The 27080-nt window shown below is 56.3% G+C and overlaps 2 non-coding genes and 2 pseudogenes across 2 annotated transcripts; all 4 read right to left on the bottom strand.

Annotated features, from left to right (window-relative positions):
* The window catches only part of LOC127025989 (scavenger receptor cysteine-rich type 1 protein M130-like), a 272619-nt pseudogene that overhangs the window by 56395 nt on the left and 189144 nt on the right, over positions 1–27080 (bottom strand).
* TRNAA-UGC (transfer RNA alanine (anticodon UGC)) lies at positions 10979–11050 on the bottom strand. Its single transcript has one exon. It is a non-coding gene; the product is annotated as a tRNA-Ala (tRNA).
* TRNAF-GAA (transfer RNA phenylalanine (anticodon GAA)) lies at positions 13226–13298 on the bottom strand. The gene has a single exon. It is a non-coding gene; the product is annotated as a tRNA-Phe (tRNA).
* LOC127026037 (olfactory receptor 49-like) lies at positions 25253–26195 on the bottom strand (annotated as a pseudogene).

Here is a 27080-nt window from a genome sequence, read left to right as displayed (position 1 = left end):
GATGACTGGTCCTCCTGGGTCATTCCCTTCACAGGCATGAGTACCTCAACTGAATCAAAAGGGCTTTTCAGAGAGCATGAGTGCTGGGCTTGAGGAGTGGAGCAGGGTGGCACACAGACGTTTGCTGCCTGTCCCCAGGGCTCAGCTGTGTGGTCCAGCACTGCGAGGCCTCAGGGCTTGGTGGCTGCTTGACCCTGGCTGCTCCCTCCCACATCACCACAGTCACAGGCTGGCATTGGGAAATCCCTGGGGTTGTGACAGCCCGCGGGACATGACCCTGTGCAGGCAGCACTGACCCACTGCCCAATCTCACCTGCCTGCCCACGGCTCCCCACACTGCCCATGACATGGGGGCTTTGGCAGCATTTCCTGATCCTCATCGGTACCTGCTGTTCCCTGAGAGCGCGGCATGGGCCCAGGGGGGCATGTGAGTCTCCTGTCCCTCTGTCTGGACATTGATCTGTATTGTGCGTGCGTCCCTGACTGAGAACCTTCCCCCTCAGGCAAGCATCAGAGGGGTCTGGACAGGCAGCCAGCCATGATCACCATTTCTGTGCTCTGTGACATCTCCCACCTAAAAGGAACCTCCCAATCCTCAGGAACAGCCCTGGGATCAGGGTGCGCTTCTGGTTGCCTCAGGGTGATGGTCCTGCCTGGCCCAAAGCTCTGCAGGGGCTGAGCAGGCTGCAGCAGTCAGTATCATCTGGGCCACTTCTCCTGGACCCAAACTGCTCCCACCACTGCGGTGCTGGGGGAACCATGCCGGCAGCACAGGGGACCTTGTGTGGGAGCAGTTTGTCTGAGCAGTACCTGTGGCTGTGAGTCTGCAACAGACACATACCCTCGAGTGCTGTGATGGTGTAGAGAAGGGGTGCAGGGGGGCCTGGATGTGTTTGTGTCACCAACACTCCCCCAACAGCTTCCTCTGGGATGTGCAATGGGCAGTTTGGTCACAGCTTGCTTGGAGGTGATGCAGGATGTGGCTTTAACTGCCAGAGGCTCTGGGAACTGCCAGGTGTTTGGTTTTTTCCCAGGATTTGTCCGTCTGGTGGAAGGGAAGAGCCGCTGCTCAGGACGTGTGGAGATCCATGACGGGGACCAGTGGAAAACTGTCTGTGCTTCACACTTTGGTGCCAAAGCTGCTGACGTGGTCTGCAGGGAGTTGCAGTGTGGCAGAGCCCTGCCTGTCGCTGAGGCAGCTCACTTTGGAGAAGGGGTCAGTGCCATGTGGGATGGAGAGCTGCAGTGTGTGGGGAATGAATCCCTCCTCATCTCCTGCCTCAGAGGGTCCTCCAGGGAGCAGCCCTGCACCCACGTGAACAGCGCTGTTGTCACCTGCACACGTAAGGACTCAGGGACACGGGGGCTGTGCCAGGGGTCGGGGAACAGAGCAAGGAATGTGCTAGGCTGGGTGTGGGGACAGGAGGGATGATGGCATTGTCTGCAGCATGAAAATAGTTGAGAAGGAGAAGAAAGGCATGCTGTCCCTCTGGCCTCTCCCCCAGCTCCTGAGGGTACAAGAGCACCAATCCACCCTCTCTCCTCCTCCTCTGTCCCCAGAGTACACAGGGTTCAGGCTGGTGAAGGCAGCACAGCGTGTGCGGGGAAGGTGGAGGTCCAGGTGCTGGGGACCTGGGGGACCCTCTGTGCCTCCCGCTGGGATCTCTCGGATGCCCACGTTCTCTGTCGTCAACTCAACTGTGGGTTTGCTGAGGCCATTCCTGGAGGAGAGCATTTTGGGAGAGAGACTGGCCCTGTCTGGAGAGACTCCTTCCACTGTGACGGCACTGAAGCCCACCTGGCACAGTGCCCAGTGATCACCCTGGGGGCCTCACCATGCTCCCACGGGAACACTGCTGCTGTCATTTGCTCAGGTGAGTGCCGGAAAAATGCTGCATTAACTCCATTTGCCCTTTGTGTGTGACACGGCCACCCAAAGCAGGGGTCCCATGGCAGTACCAGGCTGAAGTTCTCCCTGGAAAACCCTGGCATCCCCAGGAGCCATCTGGAGGGCTTTGCCTGCTCAGACTGACCGCTCTGCTTTGGGAGAGCTGAGCACTGAACGGAGGCAAGCATCTACCCCCAGGGCAGTGCCTTAGCCCCAGCGCCACCACCAGGCCTGGGCTCCTCTGTTCTCGTACTGTGGGACGAGCCCAGGACAGGGCTGCAGGGCTCTGCTCCATCCCTCTGGCTGCAGACAACCACATCGCATCCCCGCAGAGAGCCCTGCAGAGCCTCATCCCACCAGCCAGGCAGGAGCTGCCTGGGTGCCCAGCAGCAGCAGACCTGGGTGTGAGCTGCAGAGAGGCCCGGGCTTTGCCCTCACTTCTCGTCAGCAAAAGGCTCAATCCTGTCCTGTGGTCAGAAAATCCCCCTCGCCCTGCTCCCTGAAGGATGCCCTGCTCCCCAGTGCGCCGATGGCTGTGGTATCTCTGTTGTCCCAGGCTCAGCCGGCTTTGCATCCCTGCGGCTGGTGGGCGGAGGGAGCCGGTGCGACGGACGAGTGGAGATCTTCCAGCATGGGATGTGGGGCAGAGTTCTGGATGAGTGGGACATGCAGGAGGCCAGTGTGGTGTGCCGGCAGCTGCGGTGCGGAGAGGCAGGGACAGCCTACAACCCCCCAAAGCCTGAGCGAGGGACGGGCCCCGTGGGGCTGCGAGGGGTCCGGTGCGCAGGGCACGAGGCCAACCTGGCCCTCTGCAACACCTCCCTGCCTGAGAGTGCACCGGCAGCAGGGGTTGCGGAGGATGTGGGAGTCATTTGCTGGGGTGAGCAGCACTGCATGGGCCCCCCAGGTGACGGGGTGGGTGGGCAGCCAGGCCCTGACAGCAACTGGGCTTTCTACCCACTACAGGGAGCCGGCGGGTCCGGCTGGTGAACGGGACTGGGCGCTGTGCTGGGAGAGTGGAGCTGTACTACCAGGGCACCTGGGGGACTGTGTGTGACGATGGCTGGGACCTGTCTGATGCCGCCGTCGTTTGCCACCAGTTGGGCTGTGGAGGGGCGGTTGGAGCGGCTGGCTCTGCTCGGTTTGGGGAAGGCTCTGGGCAGATTCTGGCTGGTGGCGTGAACTGCTTCTGGGGCGAAGCTGCTCTCTGGGACTGCCCTGCCGGGCCCTGGGGCAGCACGACTGACGGGCACAAAGAGGACGCAGGCGAGTCATCTGCTCAGGTGTGTGCCGGACCTGTGGTGGGAGCCTGGTTCCTGGGGAGGCCAGGACACAAGGAGAGCCAGGCATGGCCAAGGCTGTCCTGACTGCCTCTGAGCTCCTGCCCAAGCCCAGTCCTGTGGACACCATGCACGGGCACCCTCAGTCCCATTGGGGGTCCCTGGGAGCTCAGCAGTCCCCGAGGGTTAGCGGGAAGGGCAGGGGTGTCTGTCCGTCAGGGACTTCTCTCTGCCCCTGGGTGCAAGGGGGACGTGCTGGCCCGCCCCTGCCCGCCTGAGGGCCTGGGGGTGCAGAGGTGTCCTGGCTCCCACAGCCCCACACAGCCTGTTCCCCCTTGGTGCCTTTCCTTGCAGAGTTCGTGGCCCTGAGGCTGGAGAACACGACGGCTGCTCCGGGCGCCTGCAGGTTTTCTACAACGGGACATGGGGGAGCATTGCTCCAACTCGATGACTCTTGACACGGTGTCGCTGGCATGCCAGGAGCTGCGCTGTGGGGATGGAGGATCCCTGGAAACACGCCTGCCCTACGGCAGGGTGTCTGGCCCTGCCTGGCTGGATAACGTGCAGTGTGGGGAGAAAACCAGCTCCTTCTGGCAGTGTCCCTCCACTCCCTGGAACCCGCAGTCATGTGAAGACCTGCGAGATGAGATCCACATCACCTGCAATGGTAACTCAGAGCCACCTGGGCACCAGTGTCACCCCCAGCTCCTGCTCCCTGGTGGGCACGGCCAAACACAGAGAAAGAGCTTGGAAGGGCTTTTCCTTGCCATGTCAGACCCTTCTGCTGCTGGTGGCACAAACGTGACCACAGCCACCCACGTCCAGCAGCAGTTGCCACCCAGGCTGCCAGCAGCACCTGCGGGAGGCAGAGGCATCTCCAGGTGAGGTCTCAGAAGAGAACCAGACAGGTTCAGAAGAGCCTCCCCTCCATGGACACCCTCCTGCTGCTCTCTGAACCAGGGGCCTTTTGGGGCTGAGCAGTCAGGGTCCCCCACAGTCCTGCGTGTGTCCCCTGAATGACCAGGGTTCAGGTTGCTGCTGTGACCAAGATGGCACAGGGAGGCGCAAGCAGAGCTCAGCCCTGCTCTCTTCTGCACCATCCCCTGAACCAGCCCCTTCACCACAGTGTTTCCTTCTTCAGGGGGACGCCCAGAAATGGCCCCGACCTCGTTGGCCCCGTGCCCCAACTCCACGAGCTGCACAGGTAGGGAGCTGCTCCCCTGTGTACCCTTGTTGTCTGGCAGGGCTCTGCCTGCTGTCTCAGTGCCATGGGAAGTCTTTGCCTTCTCCAGCAAGGGAGAAGATTCGTGCGGTGGGAGGCGAGGACAGGTGCTCGGGCAGAGTGGAGGTCTGGCACCGTGGCTCTTGGGGGACGGTGTGCGACGATTCCTGGGACATGCGGATGCTGAGGTGGCATGCAGGCAGCTGGGCTGTGGCCCCGCGGTGTCTGCCCTGCATGAGGCTGCGTTTGGGATGGGGATGGGCCCCATCTGGCTGGAGCAGGTGGAGTGCCGGGGGACAGAGCTGTCTCTGCAGGACTGCTGGGCCCGTCCTGGGGACAGCGGTGCTTGTCGGCATAAGGAAGATGCTGCCGTGCGCTGCTCAGGTGAGTGGCAGGGCTGGGACCCCTTGCTCGGGTCTGGAGGAGCTGGGGAAGGCCTTCCCCCTTGGTCCTGGCATGGGCCCTGACCTCCCAAGAGCAGGAACATTCCTGTGGAGTGCAGGAGGCTGGTGTCAAGTGCGGAACAGCCTCGGTGGAACTGGATGTCATCCGGCCACTGCCTGTGGGGCCCTGCAAGCCCCAGGGCTATCCCCTGGGCTGCCTGTGCCATCCTGCCTGCCGCCCAGAGCAGAGGCGCTGGGCCCTGTCCCGGCCTCCCTTTCTAGCACTACAGGAGGGGCAATTTGGGGGGATGTGTCAGGGGCATCTCCAGAACACACACAGGTGTGTTGGGGAGGAGGCTCCCCGGGACCCGCACAACCACCCTTTCAGCCCAGCTCTCCTTTGCCTCTTCTGCAGCTACACCAGGACGGCAGCATTCCCACCCCAAGCAGGTAACTTGTCCTCCCCCCGGGGCTGGGTATCCCCGGGGCCAGGCTGTGACCCACAGCTGGATGGAAGGGGCTCCTTGCTGGGGTGTGAAACTCCAGGAGGAGGCACTGGGAGGGTGGTGGGGGGTTAGGGAGGGTTGTAATTTACTCAGCAGGGTAGAAGCTTGCCCATCACTCACCCCTGGGGCGCTCCACCCCTTGCTGCCTTGTGTGATGGGGGTCAGGACTGATGCTGCCTCCACCTCTCCCAGGCCTGGTGCTGCCCTTCCATGTTCTTGCCCATGCAGATCCCACTCGAGGCCGTCTGACTGGCAGCGGGAGAGTCTCAGTGCCCGTCATCATCTGCATCATCCTGGGGGCCCTTCTCTGCCTGCTCCTGGCCCTCCTGGCGGGCAAGTGCTAAGCACCAGGACTGGGCGCAGAGGTGGGTCCTGCCACAATGGTGCCAGGGGAAGATACCTCCTGGAAGGGCTGTGGGGTGCTGCGGGATGTCAGTGAGGGGCACAGGCAGAGCTGAGGGGGTGGGACTGTGTGCTGCCACCTGTCCCAGACACCACCCCAGTGAGTGCCTGGCCGTGGGGCACCAGCAGCAAGGGTGGAGAGAGCCCAGAGGTGGGGGGAGCTGGCCAGAGGCAAGGAGAGAAACGGGGAGAGTGGGGCTCGGGGAGATGTGAGCAGAGGGGAGATGGCCAAGGCTAGCAGTGCTCTGGGTATTGGTGGAGGGCGCTCTGGGCAATGGAGATGCTAGGAGGAGCGTGGGGCAGGAGGGTCCATTTCCATGGTGTCAGGCTCCCAGCCTGTCCCTCTGCCCAGCCCTGCCCACCCACCAGAGGGCAGGGGCCCTGCTATAGACCCGTGGGGCAGAGAGAGGGCAGCTCCAGGTGGAGAGGAAACATGGGAGCTGCTCCAGGGTCAGACAAGGGGCATGACCCAGGGGCCAGAGGGGCATGAGCGCTGTCTCCAAAGGGATGATGTGAGGGTGATGCTGCCCCAGAGGATCTCACAGCAATGTTGCCCTCACCGGGGATGTGGCAGCCATGCCTGGACAGTGCAGTGGGGCTGTGCTGTCGGAGCAGTGCTGGGCTGGCCCAAGGAAGAGGTTTGGGGGAGCCCAGTGGGGTCCCATTGGCTCTCTGCCTGTCCCTCTGCCAGCCCTGCCTCTATCCCCAGGCTCCAGGAGAGCTCAGGAGCTCTTCCCCGAGGCCGTGTACGAGGAGATCGGTTACAGCCCAGCATGGAGAAGCAGGCGAGGTTTGGTCGCTCAGGTGGGTGTGGGTCCTCCCTGGAGGCACATCTGCAGGACCCTTTCCCCTGGCCCTAACCCAGAGCTGATCCCCTGAAGCCCCCCAGCCCGTGGTCCCTGCAGCACTGGTGCCATGTGGTGTGTGGGGAGAGCATCCAGGTCCTGGGCCAGGAGAGGAGCTTTCTCCCAACCACCTTTCACCGTCCCAGCTGGACAGCCCCTCTCTTTCTGCCCCTGCACCCCATGTGACACCCAAGGAGGGAGGGAAGGGGCTGTCCTAGGGCACCTCTGGGAGCACCTTTGAGACAGGGTTTGTGCCAGGGGAGCAGGGTAAATTCCCAGCCCTCCTCCCCATGCAGCCCCAGCTCTGTGGGTCCCCCTTCCCCAGCAGCGCTGACCATGGGCCAGGTCAGTGGGGCTCGCTCCATAACACCCACTGTGCATCTCTCCAGGCTCTTCTTCAGAGGAGTCCCTGAGCCAGCTGCAGCCCTCCCCTGGGCTCAGCGAGGAGGAGGATGGTCTGGCATCAGCAGCAGGTAACAGGGGCAGGAAGGGCTTCGTCTCCCTGCAGACATGTGTTGGACAGAGGTGTCACTGAGTGTCAGTGTCAGAGATGGGGAGGACATGGGGTCTCCTGTGGCGCTGCCAACACCAGTGTCTCAGCCCTGTGTCCCTGCGCCTCCTCCCGTCCTCTGCTCTGCAGGACGTATCTTCTCACTGTCACCAAGCTCCCCTCTCCTTTCAGATGTTCTTGTCCTGGCCGCAGGTGAGCCAGCAGATGGCTATGATGATGCCAGGGAGGTTTCTGACCCTGGAGAGGATGCTGCCCCTGAGCAGGGCGAGTGGGAAATGTCCAGGGTGCCAGAGGAGGAGGCAGGGCCCAGGGATGCACCCAGAGGTGAGAGGGAAATTTAGCACTGCTGGTTCCTGGGGTGCCATCCCTGGTGGCACCCGAGTCGCTGCTGTCCTGAGACCCCAACCTCCTGGGAAGGGGGAACCTGCCCCAGGAGTTTTCCTTGGAGGGACTGGGGGTGGGAGAAGGAGCTGAATGTGGTGAGGAGCTGGGAGGAAGATGATGTACAGACCCCATGAGGTGAACTGCAATGTCCTGCCTTGCTGCCTGCAGGGGCCAGCCTGCGCTCCCGGACAAGTGTCGGGGTCCCCAGAGCTGAAGGAGACACCTTGTCCCTATCCCTGGCGAGCATGGGCTATGATGATGCTGAAGAGGTGTCTCTGGCACATCCCCGTGAGGACACAAAGGCTGTGACAGTGGAGCTCTGTGCACAACAGTCCCTGAGCCCCAGGCCAGGAGAGCCCATCCCTGCTGTGCAGCTGGGTGCAGCCGGGACGGAGGAGAGGTCTGTGCAGCTGGGAGAGCTGTGAGCACATGGGAACTGTCTCCCTTGACCCATGGGCAGCAGAAACCACTGGAGTTTCCTCTATTTGTATTCCCATCTTTATGCTGTGCCTCCAGATTTCTTCTTATTAAAAGTCTCTGAGGGCTTTGACCCACAGCTGGTGCTTGCCTGCCCAGGTGGCGGGGTGTCTCCCTGAGGCTCACCAGGGGGAGCAGAGAAGAAGGACATGGCAGTGCGGAAGGGGCGCAGGGTCGGGGTCAGGCTGTGGGGCTGCGAGAGCCCATGGTCCCTGGGGAATAATCCTGCTGACAGAGACATTTCCATCCTGCTGGCCACAGGCACTTTCGAGTCCAAATGGCTCTCTGATAGGTCCCGTGATGCACCTCAGCGGCAGCACCCATTTCCTCACCCTTGGGTTTCCAGCTGCTCTTTCCCCCTGCCTGGGCCCCGCTGGTCCCACAGCGCAGAGGCCATGACAGAGCTGCCAGGACAGGGGAAGCCCTGGGCTTTTGTCTCACAGAAGTGAGCGCTAAGGTGGCTGCAGTGCCCTGAACACCCCAGCCAGCCCCAGGTGGGATCAAGGCCCATGGATTACCTCCCATAATGGTCAGGAGGCAGCTCTGCTCCCCACTGCCCCAGCACAGGGTGCAGAGCCATGTTCAGGGACACGTGGGCTGGGATTCCCTCTCCTCATGCTCTGCCAGGACCCATCTCCATTGCTCCTGCTGCCTTGGGCCCTCACAGACCCCGAGCACTACTGCCACAGCCGCAGAGCTGCCTTCTTCCTGAGCAGGGGCTGTAAGGCCCCACGGCAGCCCTGGGACCCCTCCTCCTGCTCCCCTCCAGCCCCACCCCTGCCCTCCTGCTGCCTTGCCAGGGGTGTCAGTTTGGGTTTGTGTCGGGGCAGTACTTGTGGGCAAGTACAGGAGGGAGGGGAGCAGGGGAGATTGGGGCACCTTTCCCTCAGCGCTGTTGGAGGGCCAGAGGGATGGAGAAAGGATCCCCACGAGATGTGTGCTGTAGCCAAAAGCCGTGGTCCAGCCCCTGGCCTGAAGAAGGGCTCATCTGGGAGGATGCTCATGTGGGCACATTTCCATGGCAGATGAGATTTTGTGTCCCTCCTCTAAAGCAGGTGCTGCTGGGAGCTGAGCCAGGGTCCCTCTCCCTTGGCCGGGGCTTTCACCTGCCCCTGCCCCGCAGAGAAGGCTCTTACGCAGGAGCCAGTCGAGGAGAAGGCTTTGACACCTGGGCAGGACCTGGCACCCAAACTGCCCTCCCTGCTCCCGCTGGTGGGTCTCCACACCCCTCTGCCTTTTCCCCAAAAGGCTCCTCTGCTGTGGGCTGGAAGGTGCATTTGCTGTCTGTGGCAGGCAGGGTTCCCTGTGGGGAGTTCCTGCAGCTCAGTACTGCTGCAAACAGCAGGATCTGGCCCTAGAGGAGAAGAGGGGAGGAGGCGGCTGTCGCCAACATCCTCTCCCACTTCAGCATTGCCCCATTCCCTGCCGGGAGCTCCACCACCCCTGGGGTGACGCTGGGGGTTCTGGGGGAAGCCCAGGCTCACACACCCCTTTGCCCCATACCCTGGAGCCTTCCTGCTGGCAGCCCCCATGGGAGAGCAGCGTTCCCAGGGCCAGACGCCCACGATGATGGGTGACATACGTGGGCACTGCAAACACAGCCTCCATCCCCTGGAAAACTCCCACTGGGGCAAGCTCCAGCCCTGCATCTCAGAGAAGTAAGGTGAAGTGAAGTAAAGAAGAAGGGGGGAGTGTTATCTTCTGAACACAGGATGGTGGGGGTCTATGGGCAGCATGGACACTGACCAGCAGAGTCAAGGTGCCCCAAGTGGGGACCAGGGCAAAGAGCCCAGTGCCTGTCCCGTGCCACCTCGCCGCCAGCTCTGCCCTCCCGTAGGTGTAATATTTCTCCCTTACTCTGGCACCTGGCAGAGGTTTGCCTCCTCCTCCTTGGGAGATGAGCCACAGGCCTGTGTGTGCTTGAGGGGGCAGCACACCTGAGCGGAAAGTACCTGTTTCATGGCATTTTGGGACCTGAACAGTCTGGCCCTGCGGGCTGGGTCCATTCTCTGCAGCAAAGCAGGATTGTCACTGTGCCCCAGATCTGTGGTTTCTCCTGCAGCTCCCGAGGACCTACCTGAGGGGGGGTCACAGTGAGACCCCAACTCTCAGCACTGCTGCCCCGACGCTGGGCAGAGCATGCCTGTTTAAAGTCCATGGGAGAGCAACCTTATTTCTCTGAGGCTGGGCTCACTGCTCCTGGGGGCTGGGCACCCTGCAGTGAAAGTCCATGTCTCATACCCCATTTTGGTTACAGGTGTTATTGCCAAGGGAGCAGCCAAGGCACCATCTCCTGGCCCTCACTGCCTGTGCATGGCGGTGGACAGGCCTGTGCCTCCCCAATGCCATCAGCACAGGGTGGACAGAGACACCAAACACCCCAGGAGCAAGAGCTGGGCACCGGCCCTACCAGTCCCACCTCAGCAGGGCTGTGCCTGACCTCAGCAGCTCCAGGTTCCCTGAGCTGAGGCTCTGCTCAAGCCACTGGTGATGGTGGAAGGAGAAGGACCTGGAGACAGGGTCAGCGTAAGAAATGTCATTCCTCCAGCTGGGAGACCCACAGCCCCGCTCAGGCTCGTCCAGCTCAGACACCCCTACCTGCTGGCACAGAGGGGTGCTTCCCACATGGTATGGAATCTCCACCTGGAGACAGGACAATCTCAGACCCTTACCCCTGGAAAGCCACCAGGCCAGTGTGGCCCTGGTCCCACAGGACACCTGGGCTGGACCAGCGCCCTCACACCACATCTCTCACTGCAGCCAGAAAGGATTCCTAGTGTGCTGCTGACCTCTGTCCCCTGCCTGAGATCTCCCCACAGGCACACTCTGCTGCCAAGCATTGTCCCTGGGTGGTGGTGGGGTGGGTCTGTGGTGCAGGGCAGTGACCCGATCTCAGGTCCAGCACAGCTGCCTGCTTCTCCTCCAAGAGGGGGCTCAGCAGAGGCTGCGCACATAGCCCTCCTCACCTCACAGCCAAGCCCTGGGTGGGCAGGGCAGGCCCACAGGGTCGGAGAGGACCAGTGCCCCAAGCTCTAACCCGCACCTGCCTGAGGCTGGGGATTCAGGGCAAAAACACCCCATGGAGATGCTGGGGATTGAACCCAGGACCTCCCTCATGCAAAGCGGGCGCTCTTCCACTGAGCTACATCCCCTTGACACTCGCCAGCAGGAGAGACCCTCTCCTCCCGTAACGTGTCTATGACAAGCACAATCCTGTTGTCCCCTGGGTGCCCAGGGACCTTCTGCAGAAAACAGCACTTGAACCCTTCTGAGATGGGGGAAGTCAGGACAGCCTCTCCGCTGGGGTCTGATTTTGGCACAGTGCTGCACTGCAGAGCGCAGCCCCTTCAACGTCTCTGCAGGGCAACGGGGCAGGAGGAGGCTCTTGCTCAGGCACTTCTCCCATGCTCTGGCCCACTCTAGGGTGGGTTGATGGAGAGGAAAACAACCCTGAGCCTCCTCTGACGCCCAGGGCAACACCCCTCTGGGCCACATCTGTCCCCAACTCCACAGCAGGAGCCGTGCAACAGGGTGAGGGAAATGCCCTCCCTGAGGGGAGGTGCCCCCAGCCTCTGATGGCACCCCAGGGCATGTGGTGGAGGGGACATGGGGGCAGAAATCTTACATCCCCCTCCTCCAGGCACTGGGCCTCTCCCTGCACCCCTCTGTCCCCCACCATCCCTGGAGGCGAGGTGAAGGGCAGGCTTCCACCTCCATGGGGCTGCGCATGTGGCTTGGGCTCAGGGACCTTCCCACTCCTTCAGCACTGAGGCCTGTCCTGACAGCAAAGCAGTGCCCTGGGACAGCCCTGGCTGGGGTCTCTGTGGCAGGGTGGCTGAGCGTGTTCAGCTGTTAACTCAAAGGGCGATGGTTTGACCACACGCAGGGACGGTGTCCCCATGGTGGTACAGCTGGGGCAATTGTGTTGCCCAGTGCCATAGATTTTTCCCTGCTGAGCCCCTGCCTGGCAGAGAGGGTTTGGGGGAATCAAAACCAGACCACAGTCACTGTGAACTTCTGGAGTGGTTGAGTGGAGCTAAGGGGATGGACTGCTCATTTCTTCTGCTTTGCACACATGGTCCTCAAAGCCATCCTCGGCAATGACTCTCCCATTCTTGCTCAAGAACAACCTAGAAGGACTCTTTTGGAGAAATGACAATCCTGCAGGCACTACCCCTGTGGCCAAGTATTTGCAAGCTCATGCTCAAAGCTGGCAAGACAGAACTTTGCTTGTTCAGATGGTCTCTCCCTCTCCCCTCCTCTCCCTTGCGCTCAGGCACAACAAAAGCCAGACTTCCCTGGAGGTGCATGCCTGGGGAGCCAGCTATGAGGCAGCAGAACTGCACGGGGTTAGAACATGCACGTTGCTGTGGGACTATAGTGCCAGTCTGTGCCATTCCTTGGCCTGAGTGGGTGACTGGGGAGAGGCTGAGACTGAAGACAGAGGGAGATGTCCTGGGTCAAAGTTGTCACTGGTGTTCCTGATGGGCGAGAAGGGTTCTGGAGCAGCAAGAGGTTGCAAGAGGGGAGCCCAGCAGCTTGTTGGAGCTCATGAGCAGGTCTTTCTTCCTCTGGGCAGGGACTGATGGCTGTGAAGGGCTGCAGCTGAGCTGGACACTCCAGTCTGGTGGGTGAGCAGATTTGGGTATGGAAACTGGGGACAGCTGAGACACTTGTGCTGTGAGCCCTGGGTTTGGTGCTGAGAGAATGGAGAACACAGAAGCATGTGTGATGCTCGGAAATGCAGAGGGAGGTAAATTTGGAGAGTAAAAATGACATCCAGTGGTTGAACTGGGGCTGTTTGGAAGTCACTGTGTGAGAGTTGGTGACCTTCCATGCTAGACCCCAGGGGAGCCACAGCTGGCATTTCTGTCCCGACCTGTGCCCCTGCAGCAGCGAGGAGCCAATGCAGAGGGATGTTCATGTGGGGCCCCCAAGGGGTCCCCCTGTGCTACGTGTCTCCCTGCTGATGCCCAGAGAGGAGCACATCTGTGTTTCATCAACCATTGCAGCAGGGGGGCAAAGGGGGCCAAGAAACTCTGCTCAGGACAGCTTGTGACTGGACAATTCAGGAGCCAATGCACCACAAGGGACCATCCTCAGCATGGCTTTGTCAGCTGTCCCTGGCACATCAGAGGTCTCGCCGTGACAGACCTCTGGAGGGAGGATGCTGCCATTCAGGCCTCAGCGCCAGGGAGTGCCTCTCCCTGGGACTGGGGGCGGTGGCCTCCCCCATGGGCAGTACGCTCTGCTCTGGGAGAGCATCCTGCTGGGGCAGGATGGAAGAAGGCAGATAGGTTCTGCAAAAATCAAAGGGAGAAAATCATTGCTGAAGCCCGGGGTTGAACCAGGGACCTTTAGATCTTCAGTCTAACGCTCTCCCAGCTGAGCTACTTCAGCCCTGCCCCAGCAGCCCTTGTCCCAATTCCACCCCTGCCAGGCCACAGGCTGGCACACACGAGGAGAGCTCCTTGGGGACATTCCCAGGAAAAAGCTGTGCCCAGCACCGGGCACAGTGGACCTGGCCTCTCCCTGCCTCCATGGCCAGGTGGACTCCAGGTGTAGGGTGGGTGCCAGCTTCCAGCAGGAGTGCCAAGATACGCATCAGGCCTCAATTACAAAGGTGATGGCGGTGAAGGCAAGTGGGCAGGCCAGGCACATGCAGCTGCAAAGGCTGAGGGTGGAAGAAGTGTGGGGTTGGTGGAAGACCTCTCTCATAGGGAAGAGAGGGCCCAGGGGAGGCAGAGCTTTTGCTGGTGCCTTAGGCTTTTGCTTCATTCTTGCATGAGCAAGAGTCTTTTGTTGAATGTTTGGAGATGATATTTAGGGGGAAAGAAGACTTGAAAACCTCCACGGATTGGGACTGCACAACCTCTCAGGGCAACCTCTTCCAGTGCATAAGTGACCTCATGGTTATGACCTCATGGTCCTCATGGTCCTCATCTCCTGCCTGAACATTCTTTCAACTTTTGTCCCTTGCCTCTCATCTTCCCACCATGCACCACGATGAAGGGTCTGGCTCTATTTTCTTAATTGCCTCATAGGTACTGGAATGCTCCATGAGGTTTCCCAAAGCCTTCTCAGTCTCCATACTGAACAGTGTTCCCTCAGCCTTTCCTCAGGTGGAAAGTTCTTCCAGCCCCCTGCACACCCACACACACCTGACTGTACTGGTGCCCCTTCACTGAACTTGCTCCAGCTGATCAATGTCTTTCCTGTACTGGGGCAGGAGGCCCCCAACTCAGTGCAGTAGTGTGCGTGTGGTCTAGCGAGCACTGAATGGAGGGGGAGAATCCCTCCCCCTCATCTCCTGCCCATGCTCCTGTTCATACAGCCAGGACGCTGTTGGCCGCCTTGGCTGCTGGGGCTCACTGCTAACTCATGTTGCCTCAGTCGCCAAGGCAAGAAGCTCCGGTGCTGGCACAATCCACAGTGGAGTGCTCTAGCGCAGTGCACAGGGGGTTTTCTGGACCGGGGGAACCTCAGGGGGAGCCGAGAGAGCCCCTGGGAGCCTACAGCTGGCACAACAGCAGCTGACGAGACCTGGGCGGGCCAGGAGCAATGGCAGCCAAGTTCCCTCACACGTATAAAAGAAGCCCTTAGGGAGCGCTAGTGACCAGGAGCACCATGAACAGGGCAGGCAAACAGGGTGTGGTACGTCAGCAAGGGCATGGCGTGGCAGTTTGCATGAGAGTTCACACAGAAGGGCGTGCAGGAAGGGCACTGAAGCTCTGCCAGCTTGACCAGGGAGCGATGGTATCCATCCGGCAGAAAGCCATGGCCTCTCTAAACTCTGCACCCACCATGACTCACGCAGCTTCCCAGACAGAGCTCCGGTGGGAACATGCTGCTACCCAGGTATCAGGCTGCAGGGTGTGCCCTGCTCTTCTGCCAGCATTGGACGGCAGCAGTGAGCACACCTGCGGGAGGTGCGCCCAGCTAGAGGAACTCCTCTCGCTTAGTGACAGAGCTCCGGGAGGAGGTGAGTAGGTTGCGGAGTATCAGGGAGTGCGAGAGAGAGACAGACTACTGGAATCGCACCCTACCTTCCCTGGGACAGGCCCAACAGGCAGACAGGATGCATGAGATGGAGGATTCCCTATCCTCTCTCCGCCTGCCTGAACACAGGGACTTAAGGGGTAGGGGGCAACGGCGACAAGTTCCTGCCCAGTACAGCAGGCGCATCTCCTCTCTGACGAGACCCCACCCTCCCAGATGCCCTTGCACAATAGGTACGAGGCTCTGCAAGTGGCACCGAACAATAACAAGGACGATGGTTCATCTAGCTTGGAGGTGTCGCTGAGGTTAAGTCGGCCTACACCCTGCGTCAAAACTGCTTCCATAAAGAAAAAAAGACGGAGGTAGCAGGGCTCATTGGAACAGCTTTAAACTAGAGTTGAAGGGGGAAAGGGATAAAAGCAGGCTCCCTAGAGATAAGCCTGGGGGCAGCACGCCAGTGTTTGATGGAAAAATGGGCTAGCGAGGTCCTTTGGTCTGCCATCTCAGTGGAGGTAGGGGATGGAGATCCATGTGGCAGCAAAGATGGAAGGGTTATGGATGTGTTAGAAACCACGGAAGCGCCTGAGAATGGTCATGTAGGAATGATGGCTTCTCCCCCCAAAAAGGGGGCGGGATTGATAGCCCAACTGAAGTGCATCTACATCAATGCAAGCAGCATGGGCAACAAACAGGAGGAGCTGGAAGCCATTGTGCAGCAGGAGAACTATGATCTAGGTGCCATCACAGAAATGCCATGGTGGGATGACTTGCGCAACTGGAGTGCTGCAATGGATGGCTATGAACTCTTCAGAAGGGATAGGCAAGGAAGGAGAGGCGGTGGGGTAGCCCTGTATGTTAGGGAGTGTTTTGACTGTCTAGAGCTTGATGATGGTAATGACAGGGTTGAGTGTTTCTGGGTAAGAATCAGGGGGAAGGCCAACAAGGCAGATATCATGGTGGAGTCTGTTGTAGACCACCAACCAGGATGAAGAGGCAGACGAAATATTCTCCAAGCAGCTGGGAGAGGTCTCACAAGCGCTAGCCCTTGTTCTTGTGGGGAGTTCAACTTACCAGATGTCTGCTGGAATGCAGCAGAGAGGAAACAGTCTCGGAGGTTCCTGCAGTGTGTGGAAGAGAACTTCCTGACACAGCTGGTGAGGGAGCCAACTACGGAAGGCGCCCCACTGGACCTGTTGTTTGTGAACAGAGAAGGCCTTGTGGGTGATGTGATGGTTGGAGGCTGTCTTGGGCATAGCGATCACAAAATGATAGAGTTTTGGATTCAAGGAGAAGTAAGGAGGGGGGTCAGCAGAACTGCTACCTGGGACTTCTGGAGGGCAGACTTTGGCCTGTTTAGGAGACTGGTTGACAGAGTCCCTTGGGAGGCAGTCCTGAAGGGCAAAGGAGTCCAGGAAGGCTGGGCATTCTTCAAGAAGGAAATCTTAAAGGCACAGGAGCAGGCCATCCCCATGTGCCGAAAGACGAGCCAGCGGGGAAGAAGACTGGCCTGGCTCAACAGAGAGCTTTGGCTGGAACTCCGGGAAAAAAAGAGAGTTTATGACCTTTGGAAGAGGGGGCAGGCCACTCAGGAGGACTACAAGGATGTCCTGAGGTTATGCAGGGAGAAAATTAGAAGGGCCAAAGCCCAACTAGAACTTAATCTGGCTACTGCCATAAAAGACATGAAAAAATGTTTCTATAAATACATTAGCAACAAAAGGAGGGCTAAGGAGAATCTCCATCCTTTATTGGATGCAGGGGGAAACAGAGTGACAAACCATGAGGAAAAGGTTGAGGTCCTTCAAACCTTCTTTGCTTCAGTCTTTAATAGTAAGACCAGTTGTTCTCTGGGTACCCAGGCCCCTGAGCTGCAAGACAGGGAGCAGAATGAAGCCCCCGTAATCCAAGGGGAAAAGGTTAGCGACCTGCTAAACCACCTAGACACACACAAGTCTATGGGGCCGGACAGGATCCACCCAAGCGCACTGAGGGAGCTGGTAAAAGTGCTCACCAAGACACTTTCCATCATTTATCAGCAGTCCTGGCTAACTGGTGAGGTCCCAGTTGACTGGAGGTTAGCAAATGTGATGCCCATCAACAAGAAGGACTGGAAGGAGGATCCAGGGAACTACAGGCCTCTCAGTCTGATCTCGGTGCCAGGGAAGGTTATGGAGCAGATCACCTTGAGTGCCATCACACGACACGTACAGGATAACCAGGCGATCAGGCCCAGTCAGCATGGCTTTATGAAAGGCAAGTCCTGCTTGACTAACCTGATCTCCTTCTTTGACAAGGTGACCCGCTTAGTGGATGAGGGAAAGGCTGTGGATGTTGTCTACCTAGACTTTAGTAAAAGCCTTTGACATTGTTTCCCACAGCATTCTCCTGGAGAAACTGGCTGCTCATTGCTTGGACGGGTGCACTCTTCGCTGGGTAAAAAATTGGCTGGATGGCCAGGCCAAAAGAGTTGTGTTGAATGGAGTTCAATCCAGTGTTGGCAGCTGGTCACAAGAGGTGCTCCCCAGGGCTCAGTATTGGGGCCAGTTCTGCTTAATATCTTTATTAATGATGTGGACAAGGGGATCGAGTGCACCCTCAGTAAGTTTGCAGATGACACCAAGCTGGGCGGGAGTGTTGATCTGCTTGAGGCTAGAAAGGCTCTGCAGAGGGATCTGGGCAGGCTGGATCGAGGGGCCGAGGCCAATTGTATGAGGTTCTGCCAGGCTAAGTACCAGGTCCTGCACTTGGGTCACAACAACCCCATGCAATGCTGCAGGCTTGGGGAAGAGTGGCTGGAAAGCTGCCCAGCAGAAAAGGACCTGGGGCTGTTGGTTCACAGCCAGCTGAAGATGAGCCAGCAGTATGCCCAGGTGGCCAAGAAGGCTAATAGCATCCTGGCTTGTATCAGAAATAGTGTGGCCAGCAGGACTAGGGAAGTGACTGTCCGCCTGTACTCGGCCCTGGTGAGGCTGCACCTCGAATACTGTGTTCAGTTTTGGGTCACTCACTACAAGAAAGACATTGAGGTGCTGGACTGTGTCCAAAGAAGGGCAATGAAGATGGTGAAGGGTCTAGAGAACAGTCCTGTGAGGAACGGCTGAGGGAGCTGGGGTTGTCTAGTCTGGAGAAAAGGAGGCTGAGGGGAGACCTTATCCCTCTCTATAGCTACCTGAAAGGAGGTTGTAGTGAGGTGGGGGTCGGTCTCTTCTCCCAAGCAGCAAGCGATAGGACAAGAGGAAATGGCCTCAAGGTGCACCAGGGGAGCTTTAGATTGGATATTAGGAAAAATTTCTTCACCGAAAGGGCTATTAAGCATTGGAACAGGCTGCCCAGGGAAGTGGTTGAGTCACCATCCCTGGAGGTATTGAAAAGATGTGTAGACGTGGCATTTAGGGACCTGGTTTAGTGGTGGACTTGGTAGTGTTAGGTTTACGGTTGGACTCAATGATCTTAAGGGTCTTTTCCAACCTAAATGATTCTATGAGTCGATGATTCTATGTCTACAGCCTATAGAGAAAGAGGTGCAGGTGTGGGACACCGTCGGATAGCCTGTGGTGGAGATGCTAGAGGGATGAAGAAAGTCTGAGAAGCCCCCAACACAGATCAGCTCTTTCTTCCCTTGGCTCTGGCTGTTGTCTCTGCCACTGATGCCTATGATCAAGCACCTTCTCCTTACAGCGCTAGGGTCTCACTGCCTCTCCTTTCCCACCTGGGAGCCTGGGAGGGATTGTACCGCAGTCCTGCTCTTGGCATTGCACATCCTCACACCACACTGCCCCAGGAGGAGCAACATGTGAGGGAAAAGGATTTCCCTTCCCAGGGGCTGGGGGTCAGGGCTTGGCCCTTTGCCTTCAAGGAACACAGCCAGCTTTACTCAGAATCTGTTCCTTTACATTGCCTTTGTCTACTTGTCATCACTTTCTCCTGTTTTCTGCTCTAAGCAGCCCCTGGGGAGGCTTTGTCCGTAATGTCCCTCAGTGGGACCCATTAAGGCTCCAAGAAACTTTGGAGTTGGCATCTGACTTTGACTTCTTGAGAACTTTCTTCAACTTCCTCTCAGTGTCTGAAGTTCATGGACTCAGCACCAAACCCACCAGAGGGGTCATTAAAATGCCTTGGGCTGCTCCTCTGCTGCCAGGCTGTGCCGGACTCCTGGGAGGGAGGGAGCTCATGGCAAGCGGGCAGCACTGCAGAGAGACAGCTCTGCCCAGGAGCAGCTCCTCTGCAAAGCGCAGCAGGGCTGAGGGCACTGCCTGCAGGCACCGAGGGGAGAGGAGTGAGGCAGAGAAAGGTTTAAAGGCAGTCAGGAGTAGGGCAAGTGCTGAGGGCTCAAAGGAGGAGAAATCTTCGGGGCCCTTGACACAGTAAGTCTCTGGGTGCAGGGCAATGCAGCTGCAGTTTGTGGAGGGATCTCGTAAAGCTGGCATGGCCCACAGGAATCTCATTCCTGTATAGAGGAGGAGGACCTGCTCCAGAGCAGGGATCCCTGCTGCACCATCAGAGGACAGGGCATGACCGCTGCCTTCTCCCAGGGACGGCTGCAGGGCTATGAAGCTGGGTGTGCAGCCAGGGGTGCCCAGGGCTGTCCTTCAGAGCAGGGTCCCTGCACCCCAGGGGGCTGTGTGCCGGGCAGGGACTCTGCTGCCTGCCAGGGTCAGCGCTCAGCCTGCCTGGGGAGCTCCCCATGGCGCTGTGGGGAGAAGCTGTGGTGGAAGGAGAGACCCCCATCAGGGCAGGGTCCTTCTGCTGTCAGGAGGGTGCTGCCTGGCTCAGGGCTGCTCACAGCTGCACATCACCCCCACGACACTGGCAGAGGCAGCTTTTCAAGAAGCACATCAAGACAAGGGGCTACCTGGAAGGAAAGGTGCTTTCCAGGGTCTGTGCTTTCGGTTTCCTCCTGTGGCTGGGGGGGAACAGCAATGCAGCTGTCAGGTTTGGGCAAGACAAGGAGACTCCTACAGCATTCCACTGACAGATCAGTAGGTCTTTGAGGAACTGGATCAAGTTCCTTCACCCATTCATTGGCCAACAGAAAGCTCCCTCCTCTCTTCAGTGTTTTTCTGACCTGACTTGCCAACACAGAGATGCCCCTGGGCAGGAGTAAACAGGAAGCAAGAGGAGGAGGAGGAAAATGGAGGCAAGAGCAGATGAGGGAAAGGAGGCAACAGGAGGAAAGAGGAACCAACAGGAGAGAGAGCAGGAAGAGGCACCAGGAGGCAACGGGAGGTGAAGGGAGACACAACAAGAAAAAACAGGAGGCAACTTGAGGAGAGGCAACAGGAGGAATCAGGAAGAGGAGGCAACAGGCAGCAACAGCAGGCAACAGGAGAAGGTGGCAACAGAAGGAACCAGGAGGCAATAAAAGGAGGAGGAGGAAGAGGCAAGAGGAGGCAACAGAAGGCAACAAGAAGAGGGGGAGGAGAAGGAGGAAAGAGGAGGAGGAGGCAAAAGGAGGAAACAGAAGACCACCAGAGGAGGAGACAACAGGAGGCAACAGGAGGAGGAGAAGGCAGAGGAGGTGAAGAAGCAACAGGAGGCAACAGAAGGCAACAGGAAGAAGAGGCTAGAGGAGTTTAGCTGGATGATCAGGCCCAGATGTTCTCGTGGTATGGAGTCTTCCTGGCAACCAGTCACTAGCACCATCCCTGAGTGACCAGCACTTCGACCAACACTGTGGAACATCTTTATTATCTCCTGGTATGATGGGATGGAGCTCACCTTCAGCTCCTCTGTGGATGATGGCAAGCTGGGGGGAGCCTTTTAGCTACCTCATCTACTTCAACCTGCCTCGAGCAGGAGAGTCAGAGAAGACAGTATTCAAGTCCCTTCCAACCTGAGTTATTCTGTCATGCAACGAGTCTTTCCTTTGGAGAGTTCATTGAAGGTAGAATAGGCAGAGGAAGGAGAAAAGACAGAGAGCAGAAGGAGAGAGAGCAAAATTGCCAATAGAAATACAGCAGTTCCTCTGAGCAATGTTTCTCCATTTGAACCATTGGTAACAAAATGTATTGTGCTAAGTGGCTGCATAAAACTCTTTCCATAGAGCAATAATCAGCTTGCTAATACATACCCTTGGTGCTGCTAATAAAAAACTATGAACAAAATAATGAAAAGGTTCATTAAAAACCTAGCAATGCTGGAAAGGAAGACTTTTTCAGCTATTACATTGAGTTCTTTTATGCCGAAGTTACACGTTTTTTTGGAAAATCTACATTCAGGGCTTGATTCAGTTATCCACACAGGGGTGGCCACTGCCCTGGGGTAGCTGAAGCACCCATGTGTCCCAGGACATATGGGAGCCCTTCTGGAGCACGAGCTGGTATGGAGGCAGAGTACCTCAGGGGTGGTGGAGGGCATCGCCTGCCTCCAGCACTGCTGGGCAGGCTGAGCAGGAACCTCTACAGCACAGCAGCACATGCTTGGCTGTGAGGTCACTCCTGAGTGGCCAGCAGTGGGGAGAAAGATACTTGCACTCTTGAAGCCTTACAATATTGTCCCCAACAAGATGAAAGCTTTGGGGAGGTCAGGGGTAGCTGGGACGAGAGAGATGGGAGATTTGGGGGAGGGAAGAGGGTTTGGCCACAGAGATGAAAGCTTTTGAAGAGGAAAGATGTGTTCAGGTAATTTTGATGCCACTGCAACACTGACTGTGAAAACATTCATGTTAGGCCTTTACCCTGTTTCTAACCAGGAACCTTAAGCCCTAATCCTCCCCCTAAACTCTACCCTTCACCCTGACAGGAATCCACTACTCTAATCCCTAACCTCAAACCTTACCTCTAAACCAAAGCCCAAACCCATAAACTCTTACTCTCACCCTATTACTCACTCTCATTCCTAGCTTCTATCCCTAACATTAAAATGCTAGCCTTGACCCTAACCCTCACCTCAGCCCTACACCAAACCCTAATCCACAAAGCAAGCCCATACCCTATGTATTGGGTTTGCATGGCAAGGTTTTGGTAGCGGGGGGGGGACTATAGGGGTGGCTTCTGTGAGAAACTGCTAGAAGCTTCCCCTATGTCCGATAAATTTAATGCTAGCGGGTTCCAAGACGGACCCGCCGCTTGCCAAGGCCGAGCCAATCAGTAACAGTGGTAGCGCCTCTGTGATAACATATTTAAGAAAAGCAAAAAAAAGTTACAGGGGAGTTGCAGTTGCAGCGAGAGAGAGCGGAGTGAGAAGATGTGAGAGAAACAACTCCGCAGACACCAAGGTCCAATGAAGAAGGAGGAGGAGGAGGTGCTCCAGGCGCCGGAGCAGAGAGAGAGATCCCCTGCAGCCCGTGGTGAAGACCATGGTGAGGCAGGCTGTCCCCTGCAGCCCATGGAAGTCCATGGTGGAGCAGATATCCACCTGCAGCCCGTGAGGACCCCATGCCGGAGCAGGTGGATGCCTGAAGGAGGCTGTGACCCCATGGGAAGCCCGCGCTGGAGCAGGCTCCTGGCAGGACCTACGGACCCGTGGCCCATGGAGAGAGAGCCCACGCTGAAGCAGGTTTGCTGGCAGGACTTGTGACCCCGCGGGGGACCCACGCTGGAGCAGTTCGTGAAGAACTGTAGCCCGTGGGAAGGACTCACGTTGGAGAAGTTCGTGAAGGACTGTCTCCCGTGGGAGGGACCCCACGCTGGAGCAGGGGAAGAGTGTGAGGAGTCCTCCTCTTGAGGAGGAAGGAGCGGCAGAAACAACGTGTGATGAACTGACCCAAACCCCCTTCCCTGTCCCCCTGCGCCGCTCGGGGGAGGAGGTAGAGAAAATCAGGAGTAAAGTTAAGGCTGGGAAGAAGGGAGGGGTGGGGGGAAGGTGTTTTAAGATTTGGTTTTATTTCTCATTATCCTGCTCCGTTTTTGACTAGCAATAAATTAAACTAATTTTTCCCCAAGTCAAGTCTGTTTTGCCCGTGACGGTAATTGCTGAGTGATCTCCCTGTCCTTATCTCGACCCGTGAGCCTTTCATTTTATTTTCTCCCCCTGTCCAGCTGAGGAGGGGAGTGATAGAGTGGCTTTGGTGGGCACCTGGCATCTCGGCCAGGGTCAACCCGCCACACCCTAACACTAACCAGACGCCCTCAGCAGAACACCAAACCCTCCCCCTAAGCCCAACAGGGCTGAGGTCTTTGTCCTCTTGCCCGTGGCAGTCGCCTCTGCTACCGAGGCCTACCAGGAGAAACTTTATTTTGAGGCTCTGGACTTTGTTTCTTCCTCACCCCTTCTTGGGGAGGCTGGGAAGTGTTGCACAGTTTTCCTACACTTGGCATTGCTCATCCTCACATCCACTGCCCCCAAGAAGAGCCCTGAGCCACTCGTGAGGGACTGGATCTGCCTTCCCAGGGCCTGGGGGTCAGGGTTTGGCCTTTCTGCTTCATAAAACAAAGCAAGGGTTTTCTCAGCATTACAGACACCTGCACAGTGTCTTTGCCTACCTGCAAGCACAGCCTCCAGTTATCTGCTCTAACGAGTCCATGGGGAGGCTTGCCAGTAATGGCCCTCAGTGGGACCAATCAATGCTTCAAGGTTTTTCTTCTGGCTTTCACTTCTTGAGAGGTTTGTTCAGTCTCCTCTCATCATTGGAGGTTCATGGACTCAGGGCCAAATACACCATGGGGCTCATTAAAATACAGAAAGGCCTAACGAGCTATTTTCTTCCTGTAATTTTCTTCAGGTCTTCAAGACCTGTACAGCTAATTGGAATCATTTCATAGTAGAGTTAAAGAGGAAGATTTCAAAGTGCACCTAGTAAACAATATATTTTTAAACATTCGATTTTATTAATTTCAGTTTAGAGAAGAGGTGATAGCAGCATTCTCCAATTGATATTGATGCAGAGTGTCTCCTCAGGAGGTCTGGGCAGGCAGGAAAAGCAGTCCCTTGAGGTCTGACACTGTATGGACAACCTTGCTCCTCACCTCCCCAGCCTCCCCATTTCTGTCACTGGCCGCCTGGGACTTGCTTCACTTTGCCTTCCATCAGACTTCTCTGAACTCTGGGAGCTGAATGTTACAGCTCCATTGCCCCATCTCCCACCTGCTTTCCTTAGAGAACTGGCTGCACACAGGCACAGAAGCATTTTTCCTGTTTGCAAGCAAAGAAAAGTAAAGCATGATAAAGTTTCCTAAACAAGAAAACACTCCTGAAGCATATGCTAAGTACAGGATATCTCTAATGAGGTTGCCTTTCTGCAAGGGAGGATCTTATGAGAAATGTTCTAGACAGACAGACACAAAACAGTAGATATAAACATAAGGAAAGAATTGGCTAAAGAGACAACTAGACTCCTGAAAGTCAGGCAAGCTTTAACTCCCTGAAGCTCAAAGCAGCAGCATAGGTGAGAGGTATCTGAATGAACAAAGAATAAAAGGAGGAGAAACTGGAGAATAATGGAAAGGGCCTTTGTCTAGACAGTCTACTGAATGAAATAATGCCAGGCACAAGTATCGGCTGGGAAAGGAGTGGCTGGAGAGCAGCCCTGCAGAAAGGGATCTGGGGGTGCGGGTCGACAGCAGGCTCAATAGGAGTCAGCAGCGTGCCCTGGCAGCCAAGAGGGCAAACCGCATCCTGGGGTGCATCAAACACAGTATAACCAGCCGGTCAAAAGAGGTGATTATCCGCTGGATTCAGCATTGGTGCGGCCTCACCTTGAGTCCTGTGTGCAGTTCTGGGCCCCACCATTTTAAAAGGATGTTAAGATACTTGAATGTGTCCAGAGGAGGGCAACCAAGCTGGTGAAAGGGCTGGAAGGAATGTCCTGTGAGGAGCGGCTGAGGACACTGGCTTGTCTAGTTTGGAGAAAAGGAGGCTGAGGGGCAACCTCATTGCTCTCTACGGCTTCCTGAGGAGGGGAAGTGGAGAGGGAGGTGCTGATCTCTTCTCCCTGGCATCCAGGGACAGGACGCGTGGGAATGGTTCAAAGCTGCGCCATGGGAGGTTTCGACTGGACGTTAGGAAGCATTTCTTTTTCACACCTGGACAACGGGGCTGATGGCTCTCCCAGGGCAGCCCTGGAAGGAGCTGGGACAAGGTGTTCATTCCTCAGGAGCCTGTAATTTGGGTTCCCACCTGCCACTGTGCCTCTGTGCTCTTCTCAGGTTGTGAGATGGGCTCTTGATGAGCTGGTGGCTCTGCTGTGATGGGCCTGGGAGCAGCTGGGGCAGGGTATTAACTGAGTTACTCCTCCTGCCATTGTCAGTGCCTTCTTTGTGTGTGCAGATGAGCTTCTTATCGCTTAACCTAACACAATCCAACAAGAACATAAATCTCCTGAGGCATCTGTATTTGGAGGTTACATACATATGCATTGGTATTGCTTAACATACGAGAGCAGATCATTGGAATTGCTGTCCAGAAATGCACCAGGATTAGGGGAAAAGCTGCTTTGTTGCACGGGCAATGGCTTCATTCAGGGCCAGTATCACAGTCTTGTTTCTAAGACTGTAGATGAACGGATTTAAGAATGGGTACAGGACAGTGTTCAGCAAAGCTACAACTCTGTTTGTCTCCAAGGAAACATCTTCTGAAGGACACACATAGAGAGCAATGCAGCTCCCATATGCAATGGCCAAGGTGATGAGATGGGAAGAACAGGTAGTAAAGCTTTTTCCTCCCAGAGGCTGCTGGAAGTTGTACAATACAGAAAAGGATGCCATGTAAAATACCAGAGTTAACATAAGGAACCCAGTATGACCAATGATAATAAAACAGAGTCTATTTTCCAAAGCAGGCTGGTGTCAGAGCAGGACAATTTGAATAAGGGCGAGTTGTCACAAAAAAAATGGTGGATCTTGTTCGAGCCACAGAAAGTCAGCCTATAGAGGAGGACCAGACGGTAAGTCGAGAGCATGATGCCTATGACCCAGGTGGGAACAACCAGGTGGATGCAGAGCTGAGGCTTCATGATGGCAGCATAATGCAAAGGCTGGCAGATGGCAACATAGCGGTCAAAGGACATGACAACAAGTAGAACAAGCTCTGTACCGCCCAGGGCAGAATAGAAATAGGATTGGGCAAAGCAGGTGCTTAGTGAGATTGTTCTCCTACCAGAACTCAGGTTCACAAACAATTTGATGCTTGTGGAGGATGTAAACCAGATTTCCAGGAACGACAGATTGCTGATGAAAAAGTACATGGGGGTTTGCAGGCGGTGATCCACACACACGAGGAAGATGATGGTTGCATTCCCCATCACTGTTGTCAGGTATATGAGCAGAAGGACCAGAGAGAGAAAGGCTGTAGGCTTTGATCAAGCCCCGAGAAACCTTCTAGGATGAACTCAGTAACTGCAGATTCATTTTCTGCTCCCATGCTGAATTTCAGTTCATCCTGCCGAGACAGGAACATGGCAAAAAGCAAGTGTGATAATTTCACAGTCTGGATGAAAAGTTCGGTCCTTCCTTTTCTGCTTCTTTCCTTTCCCGCAATCTTCCTATATAACACAGAGAGAGAGAGCCTTCAAGCATTGCTCACACCCTGATTTTTATGTTGTAACATTTCAGTTGGAGTCCTCAGAGCATTTCTGTCTTCTTTCCACCTTTTTCAAACACTCACAAAGGATTCTTTCTCCAGGACAGAAGATTTTAAAGAGGCTGTTAGCTATTTCACCCCATTCCTGGGAAATTCCAAATTCACTCAGACCTGTTGCAAACATCTGTCACACCTCTGTGCCAAACTCATCTCTTCTATTGCACAAATGCTAAACCATCAAATCAAATCAAATCAAATCAAATCAAACCAAACCAAACATGTATGTTGAAAGCTATTCTTTCTACTTTCAGTACTTGCCTTTTTGGACTAGGAATCCCTGAGAATCTGTTGATTTCAAAAGAAGTAATGTCAAGTATCTCTTCTGTAATGCCCTGCTTTCTTCCACAGCTTCTTGCTCCTGTTCTTCAGAAAAGGGGGGGGGGTAGAAGAGGGACCAAGTATCTTGCCTTCTTTAGTACTCAAATAATGACTGAAATTTATTACGGTTCCACACAGTCTCATCTGAACATCCGTCTGCACTGAATGCCGTTGTTTCGAAACAGCTGGCTCATTGCTATGACTATCAAATGTCCTGACCTAAAGGCAGAGCAAGAGAAGAGTGTCTGGAAGAGATTTGTAACCTTTCTTTTGCATGCCAGTTATAGGTTGGGGACCCAGCCTCTAGCGTTTTCTCTTGTCTCCAACTGACTGCAGAGGGAGCTTTGG

The sequence above is a fragment of the Gymnogyps californianus genome, chromosome 26 (assembly GCF_018139145.2).
Source record: "Gymnogyps californianus isolate 813 chromosome 26, ASM1813914v2, whole genome shotgun sequence".
NCBI lineage: Eukaryota > Metazoa > Chordata > Aves > Accipitriformes > Cathartidae > Gymnogyps > Gymnogyps californianus.
Note: the sequence above shows the minus strand (reverse complement) of the source record. Positions and strands in the feature narration are given on the sequence as shown.